We start from the raw sequence: 13,869 nt of genomic DNA on the forward strand, positions 1-13,869 counted from the left end.
AAATAATCATGACACCAACCAGATGGTTTCCAAAGTACAGACCAACACATGTGATTAAGGAAGCAGATGAAGAAATAAGAATGAGAATAGCATGGACTCTAATGGGTTCACCTGCAGGCAAATAGCACTAAACTTCAGCCTCTCACAACAACCAGCCCTCCACAGACTGCAGCCAGCCAACAGCCTTAGACACCACCTAGCACCTCCTCTGAGAAGACTGAATGGCAGCTTGGCCCATACTTGAAAGAATGCTTCCTTAGTCTTAAGTTTTGTGAGTTTTCTTTTGCCTTTTTTTAAAAAAAAAAAACTGACTATTTTTTTAGAGCAGTTTTTGGTTCACAGCAAAGTGGAGGTTGGAAAGTATAATGATTTAATATGTATTTTCCACCCCCACACATGCACGGCCTCCTCATTAACTCCCCCTCTTCCTCCCCCGCCCCACACACAGCAAGTGGTATATTTGCTACAACCAATGAACCTACACTAACACATTGTAAATATCCAGAGTTCATTGTTTACATTAGGGTTCACTCTTGGTGCTGTACATAGTTTTGGACAAATGTATAATGACATGTATCCATTATTATAGTATCTCACAGAGTGGTTTCTCTGTCCTAAAAATCCACTGTGCTTTGTCTATTCATCCCTTCCCCTACCCCAACCCCTGCCAACCACTGAGCTGTTTACTGTCTTCACAGTTTTGCCTTCTCCAGAATGTCATATAGTTGGAATCATACAACATGTAGCCTTTTCATATTGGCTTCCTTCACTTAGTAATACGAGTATGCATTTAAGGTTTTTCTATGTCTTTTCACTACTTGGTAGCTCATTTCTTCTTAGTGCTGAATAAAATTCCATTGTCTGGATGTATCACAGTTTTTTGATCCATTCACCTACTGAAGGACATCTATGTTGCTTCCAAGTTTTGGCAAGTATGAATAAAGTTTTTAAAAACATACACGTGCAGGTTTTTTTATGGGTACAATTGTTCAGCGTAAAAGTTGGGTAAATACCAAGGAGTGCGATTGCTGGACCATATGATAAAAGTATGTTTAGTTTTGTAAGAAACTGCCCAACTGTCTTCCAAAGGGGCTGTACCATTTTGCATTTTCACCAGCAATTAATGAGAGTTCCTGTTGCTCCACATCCTCAACAGCATTTGATGTTGTTCTGAATTTTGCCAATTCTAATAAGTGTGTAGTGGTATCTCACTATTGTTTTAATTTGCATTTCCCTGGAGCATCTTTTCATATACTTACATGCCATGTGTGTACCTTCTTGGTGAGGTGTCTGTTTAGGTCTTTGGCCCATTTTTAAAAACCTGGATGTTTGTTCTTATTTCTTAGTTTTAAGTTTTCTTTGCATATATTGGATAACATTCTTTATAAGATATGTCTTTTGCAAATATGTTTTCACAGTCTGTGACTTGTTTTCTCAGTTTCCTGACAGTGCTTTTGCAGAGCAGAAGTTTTTAATTTTCAGAAAGTCCAGCGTATCAATTATTTCTTTCATGGAGCATGTCTTTGGCATTGTATCTAAAAAGTCATCACCATACCTAAGGTCATCTAGGTTTTCTCCTATGTTATCTTCTAGCAGTTTTATAGTTTTGCATTTTATATTTAGGTCTGTGATCCATTTTGAGTTAATTTTTATAAAGGGTGTAATGTCTGTGTCTAGATTCATTTCTTTCCATGTGGATGTCCAGTTGTTCAGCACCACTAGTTGAAAAGATTATCTTTGTGCCATTGTATTGCATTTGTTCCTTTGTCAAAAATCAGTTAGCTCTATTTATATGTGTCTCTTTCTGGGTTCTCTGTTCTGTTCCATTGAACTATTTGTCTGCTCTTTCACTAACACCAAGCTGTCTTGATTAGTGAAACTTTATATAATAGTAAGTCTTGAAATCAGATAGTGTCAACCAACCTTTATCTTCCCTTTAATATTGTGTTGGCTATTCTGGGTCTTTTTGCCTCTCCATATCAACTTTAGAATCAGTTTGCCAATACCCACAGAATAACTTGCTAGAAGTTTGGTTGGAATTGCATTGAATCTATAGATCAAGTTTGGAAGAAATTACATCTTGACAATATTGAGTCTTCCTACCCATGAACATGAAATATCTCTCCATTTATTTAGTTCTTATTTGATTTTGTTCTTCAGCGTATTGTAGCTTTCCTCATATTGATCTTGTATATAATTTGTTAAATTTATACCTTGGTGTTTAATTTTTGTGATACTATTGTAAATAGTATTATTTTAAATTTCAAATTCCACTTGTTTTTTGTTGGCACATAGGAAAGCAATTGATTTTTTTTTTTTTATTAAATTTATTGGGGTGACAATTGTTAGTAAAATTACATAGATTTCAGGTGTACAATTCTGTATTACATCATCTATAAATCCCATTGTGTGTTCATCACCCAGAGTCAGTTCTCCTTCCATCACCATATATTCGATCCCCCTTACCCTCATCTCCCACCCCCCACCCCCCGCCCCCGTTACCCTCTGGCAACCACTAAACTATTGTCTGTGTCTATGAGTTTCTGTTTCTCATTTGTTTGTATATTAACCTCGTATCCTGCAACCTTGCTATTATCACTTATTAGTTCTGGGACTATTTTTGTCAGTTCATTCAGATTTTCTACATACCGTGTTTCCCCCAAAATAAGACCTAACCAGAAAAATAAGCCCTGGTGTGCTTCTTCAGGATGACAGCCCCTGACCATAAGCCCTAATGTGTCTTTTGGAGCAAAACTTAATATAAGACCTGGTCTTATTTTTGTGAACAAAGACAGTTTTATTTCTTCCTTTCAAGTATGTATGCCTTTGATTTCCTCTCCTTGTCTTATTGCATTAGGTAGAACTTACAGTACATTGTTGAAAATCAGTGGTGAGAGAAGACACACCTACCTAGTACCTGATCTTAGTGAAAAACCTCTAAGTTTCTCGCCATTAAGTATGATGTTAGCTGTAGGTATATTCTGGATATTCTTTATCAAGTTGAAGATGTTCTTCTCTCCTAATTTCCTGAGAGTTTTTATCATAAGTGAGTGTTGGATTTTATCAAATGCATGTATTGATATGATTACGTGAGTTTTCTTTTTTAGGTTATTGATCTGGATTACATTAATTGATTTTCAAATATTGAACCAGCCTTTATACTTGGGATAAATCTCACTGTGTCATTGTGTGTAACTCTTTTTAATCTGAAGGTACCTGAATAAAAACTCACTGGCCACGTTGGAATAAATTTCTAACAAATTAGATTACTCTGTGCTTACTTGGGAGAACTTGGACTTGTAACAAGGCCTGTTCCCTTTTGGTCTTTTTCCAGATCTTATTGTGGATTCTATTGCATATGTATTTCTTTGAGCAATGAAGATGGCATGGGTAAAAGGGTGGATTTTATTGTTTCAAACTCTAGGGAAAACGATTGTTTCCTGTTTTGGAGTGACCTCATTTCTAGTAGCAAAGATACAGAAGAAAACTATATTCGAAGTTAAATTTGTTTAAATAATTACAGTGAATAATTTCTCTGCTGTCAATATAAAAAGAAAATTACTAAGAGGTGAAATTAGTTACCATTTTGACCAGAGGATATGAAAATATTAGATAATATGAAAATTCCGTGCAAAAATTTCATATGAAAATATTAGATAATAATTAGTGATTGGAGAAGGAGGCCCTATGAATTTTGCCGTTGTTTCATATGGCAATTATTATCCCTTCTGAGCAGAATAGAAAAATGAACATATGTGTCCCCAACTTTTAGTCACAATACTTGCTATTAATGAAACCCAGGATCCATTTATAAAATCTTACGTTCATTTTCAAAATCTAGGACCAAATTAATGCACAGCTTACTAACTTATTGCAAGTAAAATTATAACTATAATGCAAGAACTTGTTAAAATTCCAAAAATAAGATGTAAATAAGGTGTTATGAAAGTTTTCTTGAAAGGGAGGCTATTTGAACTAGGATTTTAAAAATGAATTCAAATTATTATAATTTATTGTTATCATGAAGTGGCATGAAAATATTATACAGTGTTTGGAAAATACATTGAAAACACATAATTTCATCATCCTAACAAACCTATTATCTGTGTTATATGACTTTCAAGCATGTTTTCACATGTATTTTATATAGTGATAATCATATTGTATTTATGTTTTTTTAACTTTTTAATTTACTTGTCAAAAGTATTTTCTTTCATTGCCTAACTTGTTCTCATAATTATCGTTTTTTTTGTTTGCAACATAATATTCTGTCAGGTAGCTCTACCATAATTTAATTAATATTTCCACTATTTTTGATATTTAAATTTCTTTCCATATCAAAAATTATATTGGAAGTAGACCTCTTCATAGGTAAGATATTATTTCTCCTCCTTTGTTTATTTCCTTGGGAAAAAATGTACAAAAGTTGGATTATCAAATCTATGCTTCTGAGCATTTTTTTACAACTCTTATTATATTATTCCCACTTACTTCGAAGAGGCAAAATAATCCTTTCTCTAGCCACATAAGAGCACTCCAGATTCACCTCAACCTCACCAGCAATCTACACATCTGTCTCTCTGAAATTTAATAGGTAAAAATGATATTTTATTTATGCTTTCATATCCGTTTCTTGGATCATTAGTGAGATCATTTTGTCATGTTAGGTAATGATTGTACTTCCTCTTTTTTGTATAGTCTATTACAGTTTTTAAATGAGATTTTCCAATTGCGAGGAGGTCTTTTCAACAGAAAATGCAGGCTAGTGAAGGCACTGGTACATAAATTCAGAATATGTAGATTTGTTTGGATTATAGAATCAACAAGAGGGGAGGAAAACAAAGGTATGCATCAAATCACAGAGGTCAGAGAAGGGAAAACAATTTCCTAACAAGACTTAAAGAGTCTTTTCTTCCAAGAATTGTGTCAGATGTGAATTAACAATTCTTAAATATGATTTATCCACATAGGCTCATAAACCAAAAAAGTTAATAAATCCCCAGTTTCCTCTCTTCCCCATGACTCTTGAAACAATTAAATATGGTCTTTGTTCTCCAGGACAAAGTTATGAAATTATCTTCATGTCCTTCCTTCTGCATATAGTGAATGTATTCTTAATAAATATCGTTCAGAATGCTATTGTTAGTTTTTGCAACCACTGAAATTTAAGTGTAGGATAAATAAATAAGAATTCTACTTCCCAGTTGATAATATAAACTAAATTATGAACATATTTGAGTATTGCAATATCATCCCAGTAGTAGATTAATTACCAGTATACAAAACAACTTTTAAAATAGCATCAGTTACAGCAGTAAAGGTTGAGTAAAATGTGCCACTGTGTTTCCACAAAAATAAGACCTAGCCAGACAATCAGCTCCAATGCGTCTTTTGGAGCAAAAATTAATATAAGACCCGGTATTATATTATATTACATTATATTAATTTACATTATATTACATTACATTGTATTATATTATTATAACACCCAATCTTATAGTAAAATAAGACCAGGTCATATTAATTTTTGCTCCAAAAGATGCATTATTGCTGATTGTCCAGCTAGGTCTTATTTTGGGGGAAACGGGGCATTACAATATGATTACCAAAGCATCCCTACTCAGAGAAAGTTTGAAATTTTCCCTGGTTTTATGACTATAATTTAACTTGATTATACTCATTTTCTGTTTTTTGTCTTCTGTGTGTGTGTGTGTGTGTGTGTGTGTGTGTGTCTGTGTATGTCTGAGGCTGTGTGTGTGTGTGTGTTTGTGTGTGTTGCTTTAAGATGTTTTTAAAATAGCATAAATAAGTTTTGTTACTTTAGTTATTAATTTTATCAAATAGTGTTTGATGAAAATGTACAGATGAAATGTACAGATTCAGTGAATTTGTTGTTGATGTGCTATAACAGTAGAAAATACTAAATGATTACAAGTACCTTTTTGTCATCAAATTTGCATAATATAATTTAACATAAGCTTATCAAATCTACAGAAAATAGGATTCATTTCCATGGTTGCTGTCTGGTATAGCAGAATCCTAATGCCTATGTACCAACAGAGGAAAAATTTGTTGATCACTAAATACAACTACTTTTATGAAAGTCTTGGTTCTTTATCAGAGCAGTGAGTGATAAAGGTGATAAGAAAGTGTAAGAAGTCTGGCCTAGTGACAGTTTTCTTAGTGAATTGGAGGAAACATCTACTGCTCTTGAGTAAAGTAAATCTCACTTCTGCTTTGATTTGCCCAGTGATATAATTACCAACCAGCTACACTATTGAAACTCATGCATGGAAAACATTATTCTATGTCTAAAATTCTGGCTCCCTATTTCCTTTTCCATCCTATATTGTGGTTCAAATGTGATTCTTTTTTTATAACGGGTTTTCTTGGTAATGCAATTCTGAAGATACAGCAAAACGGACTATTTTGACGAAAATTCTACTTGTTTTGCCTCAACATTTGCTATTTAGAAATTTTTATGGTAAAACTATTTTTTGTTTGCTTGCTTGTTTATTATTGTGGGTTTTTTTTTTATTGGTTATTTATTAACTTACTCGCTTATTTGGTCTTTGCTGGAGAAGGTGTATCATGGGGATACCAGCTAAAACATCTGGATAGAAGCTAAATATTCAATATCTGAATGTCTCATCTATCTCATGCTAAACATCTGTACACTGGAAATTGTTTTCAGTTTCTATTCAGATGATTACAAATTGTACCAAACTCAATGATTGTCAATAAACACTGCTTGCATTAAAATACCAGGGTCATTCAACTTGCAAGGCATACACAAAATGTATCCCAGTTGGGGTGTTCAACAAAAAGAAGGCTGCTAAACAGCTGCATAGTCACCAAGGAAGAATTCCAGGGACAGGATATGGAATTCTTGGAAATTCTTGGCTCTTGTCCCACCCACTAACTCCCTCCCTCCCTCACACATCCAGTAAGTGTATGCATGCTATTGAAACCAGACTTTAGTTTTGGAAATGATGCGTTGGAGTGTGGCATTATTTAAAGTTCCTCAAAGAAAAAATTCCTCTGCTACACATTTACCCTCTTAATTAAACATTCTTGAACTTTTGGCTTGGTTAATTTTTTGACTGACTATATTATATGCGGTTGTTTGACTGACAGGCTCCTGTCCTTTATGCACTGAGAATAAATACGTTATTCTAAAAGTTACCGCAGAAAAGAGAGACAAAGGATACATTATCCACTTGGAGGTTGTATTGAGGACCTCACATGAGCCATTCTATAGGATTAACTTTCTATTGTGTTTTGTTTTTATTGTTATTGCTAGACATGTTCTCCCTCTCTCTCTCCCTCCCTCCCTCCCCAACCCCTTCTCTCTCTCTCTGTCTCTCTCTCCTCAGCCAGAAAATGCTGTGCAGGTGTTTTTCACGATTGAATATACACACTCTGTTACAGACAATTTAGTTCATGTGCTAGAGCAAATACACACAGTTACAGACAATTTATTTAATGCAACTATGAAGTTTTGGTATCTGATCAAGAAGCTAAGGACAGCAGGAAAGAGAAGAATTTGCAGGTTTACACGCAGTTAAAGCAGAGGAGAAGAAAACAATTTGTGAGCAGCTGAAGCAAGCAGGAAAGGCAGTTGGTATGTCTCACTGTCTGTACTGCCTTTGATCGTTTTCCATTGTAAACATTCCTCTTATGGACAGACAAAGGCAAACGCAGAAAATAACAGCATAAATTAGAAGTTTTCTTCTGTCAGAGAACAGCAGGTGTATCTTAAGAGAAGAACAGTAGTGTGTGTTGTCTGGATGAGAAGCCTGTGGGAACAAGATTTCACGCAGCAGCTAGGAATGGGTCGAACAAGAATCAAACCTCAAAATGAGAAAGGGAGGAGAAAATTGGGGAAAGCTTTGCAGAGTGCCAGGGCCCAAACCAACTGGGGAAAGAAGAGGCTATCTAGGTACCATCTCAGAGATCCACTGTAACTGACACATCTCGAAAATTCATAGCTGCCCAGAGGTCCACACACACTGGCCTTTCAGGCAGCAATTGCTCTGAATCTTGGCGGGGCTGGTCCTGTAGACAAATGAAATCCAATCATGTAGTAAAGTAGGTGGAGAGCAGGAGGGAGGGACTGGCATTTGTCATATCAGCAGCATTATTTTCTATTCCGTTTCTGACTTCTTTTGCGGTAGGCTTATGTGTCCCTGATCTTTTTCTAATGATAAATTCTGTATTTTTCACTTATTTTGATTGGCTTCTTCAAGAATATTACCCTTGGTTTTAGGATTCTATGTTGCTTTTGTCGAAAAGTAAATCTGTTTTGTGTAAAGAGGATAAAGAAGTCAACTAATTACTCTTCCCAAATGTTAAGTGTAATACCAGTACTTACTTGGAATCTTAGTAAAATAATCATAGGCTTTGATGTAGTCTATGGTATTAATGTACTGTAAAGTATATATAAATTCCATCTGTATTAGAAAATTCCCTGCACAGATACTCTGAAATTAATGAATTTGTGCAATACATTACAGACTGAATAGTCCTTCCTTCTTTGGATGTGAGTGGATTAAATATTATGTAAACAATTGACCCCTTTTCTCAAACTATATCAAGAGGCTGAAATTACCCCAAGAGAAAGACTTTAGTTTCTTTTACCTGTCATTGACCAGTTTTCCACTTTCCAGATGACCTGAATAGAGAAAGTCAGATATTCAAAAACTCTTATCCTTTTAAATTAGCTTTTAATTAACTTTCTATGCCCTTTAATGAAGATTCAAGATTTTTGTAATCATACAGAGTTCATGACCTCTGCATATCCTTAATGCCACTGAAGCCAGAATTTTACATGATAATTGGTTACTTAAAATGCAATAGCATGACAGATAAGCTATAAGCTGATGACTTTGATTTAGTGCCGCCTTTGATAAAATTTTTATTCCACTGCCTTGGGAATCATACACTTTAGAAAAGAGTTATTTAGAATTGGATAAAACTCAGGAGTCATGAAAACTGAAATTCCTAAATCAAGTGACACAAATTTTAGTGAACCAGTGAAATAAAAATTGAATGGCCCAAGAATTATTCCTTCTTCTCATCTCTATATTTACTCCACTACCAACATGCCCAGGATAACCCAGAGAAATGTGTAAAGGAAAAAAGAATACTCAATGATCAAGTGGATCTAAAGTTATGTTATTGAAAAATCTAAATCCCTAAGGGTAAAAACTCTACTCTTTTTAAAATACCTTAATTTTCTGTGAAGCTAATCTTGAGGTCTACATAACGTCACAGAACTGTTGTCACTATTTACTATTTTGTGATGATTAATCTAAGGTTGTAATGAATTTTGCCTTTGAACTTCATAGCAAAAATAGTTTATAGGGTAAACAAATGAATTATAAAACAGCAGGTGGCATGCTTTATTACCTGAAAGAACAAAATATACTAAAGAAACCTACTTTGTTTATGGCTTACATATGAATGAATGTTACAACTGGTAATTATTGATGCATTTTCCTCATTAGTAGATATAAAAACAGACTTACTTGTTCAAAATCTTAAAGCAGAAGATTTTCTTTCATTCAAGTAAGTCCAGTAATACATGTATTTTAATACCATTATACATTAGCTGTAATATGACATATTATAAAACATTAAAATATTACCTTAATATTTTATTTGAAAGTATTTCCATTCTAAATTTATTTTCATATATTTTGTTTGGACTTCATCTCAATTAGCCTAGTTTACTGAGATTTACCCATAGTCATAAATTTTTTTGCTCCAAAGACAAAGCCTAACAGTATCATTTACTGTTTCCTGTAAATTACATTACAGTGAAATATTGAGAGGTACTTTTACATTTGATATACCTAAGTAATAGAATTTCAACCAATTACCTAGAGATAATATTTTAAAACGTAATATTACTCATCAACATTGGTAGATTTTCCTTGCGTTTATCCCAAGTTTTTATTGTTGTTGTTGTTGTTGTTGTTTTCAATCCAGTTTAATCATGCTTGGTTGCAGGACACTTTCTTTCATCATTGGTTTATTCTAGATGCTGAAGTATGAGTGACTAATGCTATGCCCACTGATATTATCTGTCAAGACTTACTCCAAAGCTCAAAGGTAACCCAAGGTAGAGAGACTCAGAGACCTGACAAAGGAACCTTACATGCTTGATGGGTCAACCCACATCAAACCAGTAAATAATCTAAATACACTAAGGGCAGTTTCTATATCTCCCAAACAACTTAACATCTCATATAAACTCAGAAATCAAGAATCTTTGTTCACTTTACTCTATTATTAAAATACTGATTACCTACCAGAAAAGCTTGAATTCTGATGCCTCTACAGAGGCATAAGGGTTGTCAAATTTTTTTATCTCTTTATACTCTTAAAACTTATTGAAGACCTCCAAAGGGCTTTTTATTATGTGGGTTATATTTATCAATATTTACCATATTAAAAATTAAAACAGTAGTGGCCAGTTAGCTCAGTTGGTTAGAGTGTGGTGCCAATAGCACAGAGGTTGCCAGTTGGATCCCCACATGGGCCACTGTGAGTTGTGCCCTCCTTAAAAAAAAAAAAAGAAAAGAAATTAAAACAGATTTATATTTTTATTTAATTACCTTTTAAGAATCAATAAAACATTTTATATGAAAAATAAATAATATTTTTTTAAGACTATGACTCCATTTTCCAAAACAAACTAGTAAGAAGATGGCACTGTTTTGTATTTTTGCAAATCTAGTTACAATACTATGGCCCAATAGAAACCAACTGGATTCTTATAGTTGCTTTTGCAATCAATCTGTTGTGATCCATTATTTTGGTTGAAGTATAAGAAGAAAATTAGGCCTCTTGGAGGAGTGGGTAAGGGAGGGTATTATAGACCTCCTAAAATGGTATCAGAGAAATACAGAGATCCAAGGACCATGCTTTGAGAATCATTGCTCCAGAAAATACAGCCCTTATTCTTAGCAGTGCTTGAAGAACATGACAACTGATGAGTCCCAATTTCATTATTCAGAAATGGCAATGAGACTCCTTATTCCAAGAAAACATAAAAGCCCATCAGTCAAACAAGCTGTGTCAGAGGGGTTCCTGTAATTCAAAGTTTGTATGACCCGGTAGGGTCATTTTTGCCCACAGCTCTCTCCTGTGTTTTGACTCACTGCCATTCAGACATTTTGGACTTTATAAAACCATTCTGTCATCTGAAAGTCTTGGAACTTGGGGGATGACTGTCAATTCAAAGCCATGATATAAAGCCTGTATTTCTACCAATTCCTGATGTAGAAGATCTAAGGAGTTACTCCACCCTTTTCCCAGTTCTAAGACACCATAGTGCTTTGCAACTAAGCATATTATGGTTCTTTTATCCCCTTGCTAATGATAGCTTGATTTTTTTGTGGTCCTGGTGGTGCTTGGTTGAGTCCCAATTCTATACACCTTTGCAGTTATCTTTTTCCTGAGGGATAGATTTTGTAGCTCTGGAGTCTCTGAACTAATAATTTTAAACAAACGACTCCAAATAACTTCATCTTTTATAATGGGACTTCTTATCTTCCCCTAAGATATTATAGTTCAACCCCTTTATATTTCAGATAAGAAAACAGACACCAAGAAGGACCAAATGACTTTTGTAGGGTTTCACAGAAAGTAGAGCAGAATTTATGGTCACCCCTTTATGGATCCTTAGCAGCAGTGTGACTAGACTATGTAAAGGACTAAAATAAGCATTACCCTAGAACTATACACCTGGGGCTCTCTCCCATACTCGTCACCTCACATAGTTGAAACATTCTACAGCTGACCCACCACTAACTCTAAACTTCAAAATCATATTAGTATTAAGGGAGGTGGAGACCTTCCGGATAGAATCATGAATTAGCTCAGGATCTGAAAGAATGAAGAACAACCCTAATCAAACCAATTAAGATCACCGTAGATCTCCATCTCTGTAAGGGAGAACCAGTTCTGGACAGATCTGTCCAGATATTATGCTGTTGTTAACCTATATTTACAAGTATTGAAAGGATAAAAGTTTCCTCTGGTGTTGGGTATCAAATATGCCTTAATAGATGTTGGTCTTTTAAGGCAGAGATGTTGGTTTCTCCATAAACTTGTCTTGAGTAATCCTGAGTTGCCTCCTTTTCAGGGAGGAAGAATGGACCTCTCTTGGAGCTGTCCGTGGTGCTTATTTTAGGGCATCATTTTTCAGCCTGCTTTGCCAGCTTAGGTCTGCCCTCTTTCCAAATACTTCTAGAACACAGAACTTCATTGTGAATCTTGCCATGGTTATTTCTTGACATGGTGCCTATGTTTTCATACCCAGAAACCTTTCCCTGCAAGTAAATATTGCCAGTTCTACCCCCTACTTTTCCTTTCCCTGTCAGCCTTATCTCTGTCAGGAATCTGCCCACCTACCTCTTCTCCTGTCTTGGACTCCACTTGTCCAAGCACATTGCCCTGCCTGAGCCAGAGCAGCAACCAAGAGTCACCTTAAAGATAAGAGCTAAGCATGATTTAAGGATGACAGGAAAGTCTTTCTTGTCGCAAAGCATCTCCCCTCTGTAGACTTGCAATGTGACAAAATCCGTATTTGGTGATTTAGTATCAAAGAACAATAGTGACTGGATTTACATAGGGCAGTGGATTAAATGCTTTAGATACTTTAGCTAATTAACTTTCATAAAATACCCATGGAACAGATCATTATCCTACAATTTGTGTTCAAGAGAACCAAGACTCAAAGAAGTTAATAGCATAATCCAACTTTTAGTACAACTAGTATGTATCAGACTCAATTTCATCCTTAGTTCTATCTGACTGTACACCCAGTGCATTCTGCCTTGTGAAATGGAGTTTGGAAGAACCTCAGGCATCTTTAAATTCATTGCTGTTAACATGTAAGCAACATTTATCATTTGGCCTTTAGCATCTCTTTGACTTAGGCACTTTATCATTTCTATATCACATGTTCACTCACCCTTGACTGAGGGTGGGAAAGATATATGTCCTTTACAAACCAACTTAGTGCAGGTATAAAGCTATGTCATCATAAACACCGAATCGCTTTCTCTGTACAAGGTAATAGGCAATTAAATCAGAGTGATTTGCTCCAGGCCAGAAGCTCAGTGACCAGCACAGGCACCTTGTACTTTTCTTGAGCTTAGAGGTACCATTAGTACCACAAAGCCTCATAGCCAGAGTGAAGGAAAGTTTGGCAAGTGATGGATTTGAACTTTGTCCTTTGGGAGTTAGATGTGATTATCTCCATCCACTTTTGCTCACACATTTAGACCTCATTTTCTAGTTTCACTTAATCTTCAGCCTCTTCAAATTTCAAAGCCCCAGAGCTCAGAGAACTAACTCTGGGCTAAGCACTTCTGTGACCAGCCAGCTATTATTTTAAGCAATGAAATGATGCTATTGGTGAAGAGTTTCCGTCATTCTTCTTTTAAGATATTCAATAAATGGCTTTTGGTAGATGTATAGAATCTTCTTTTACCTCCATTTATGACTTTTGTTTTTCTCTTTTTGCACTGTTTTCTTATTTTAGTATTACATATCCGGTGTAAAAAAAAAAAAATTGTGAAAGAAGACATCCATCCCCCACTGTCCTAAGTTGAGGACTTCATTTTAACTGCCAAGTAGGGCAGTCGGAGGTTGTCCTCACCACTCCCACAATACCCAAAGGTTCTCTTTAACTCTTAAAGTCCCTGGATGTGTCGTAAGGTCCTTACATGGTCATGGGGCAGGGACTTTTGGTACTGCCAGGCATGGCTCCCATTCCTGAGGTAAAGTACCCACCCAAAGACCTTGTAACCTGCTATCTAGACCTGACTCCCTCTCTCTTTACCCTTCTTCCTC

At 35.3% G+C, this 13,869-nt stretch overlaps 1 protein-coding gene across 11 annotated transcripts in view; it reads left to right on the forward strand.

The window, feature by feature from the left end:
• Positions 1-13,869, forward strand: part of B3GALT1 (beta-1,3-galactosyltransferase 1) — a 524,367-nt gene that overhangs the window by 374,423 nt on the left and 136,075 nt on the right. The gene's annotated exons all lie outside the window — the stretch shown is intronic.

Source organism: Rhinolophus sinicus, chromosome 17 (genome assembly GCF_057876585.1).
Source record: "Rhinolophus sinicus isolate RSI-liver-muscle chromosome 17, RSI-T2T, whole genome shotgun sequence".
NCBI classification, from domain to species: Eukaryota; Metazoa; Chordata; class Mammalia; order Chiroptera; family Rhinolophidae; genus Rhinolophus; species Rhinolophus sinicus.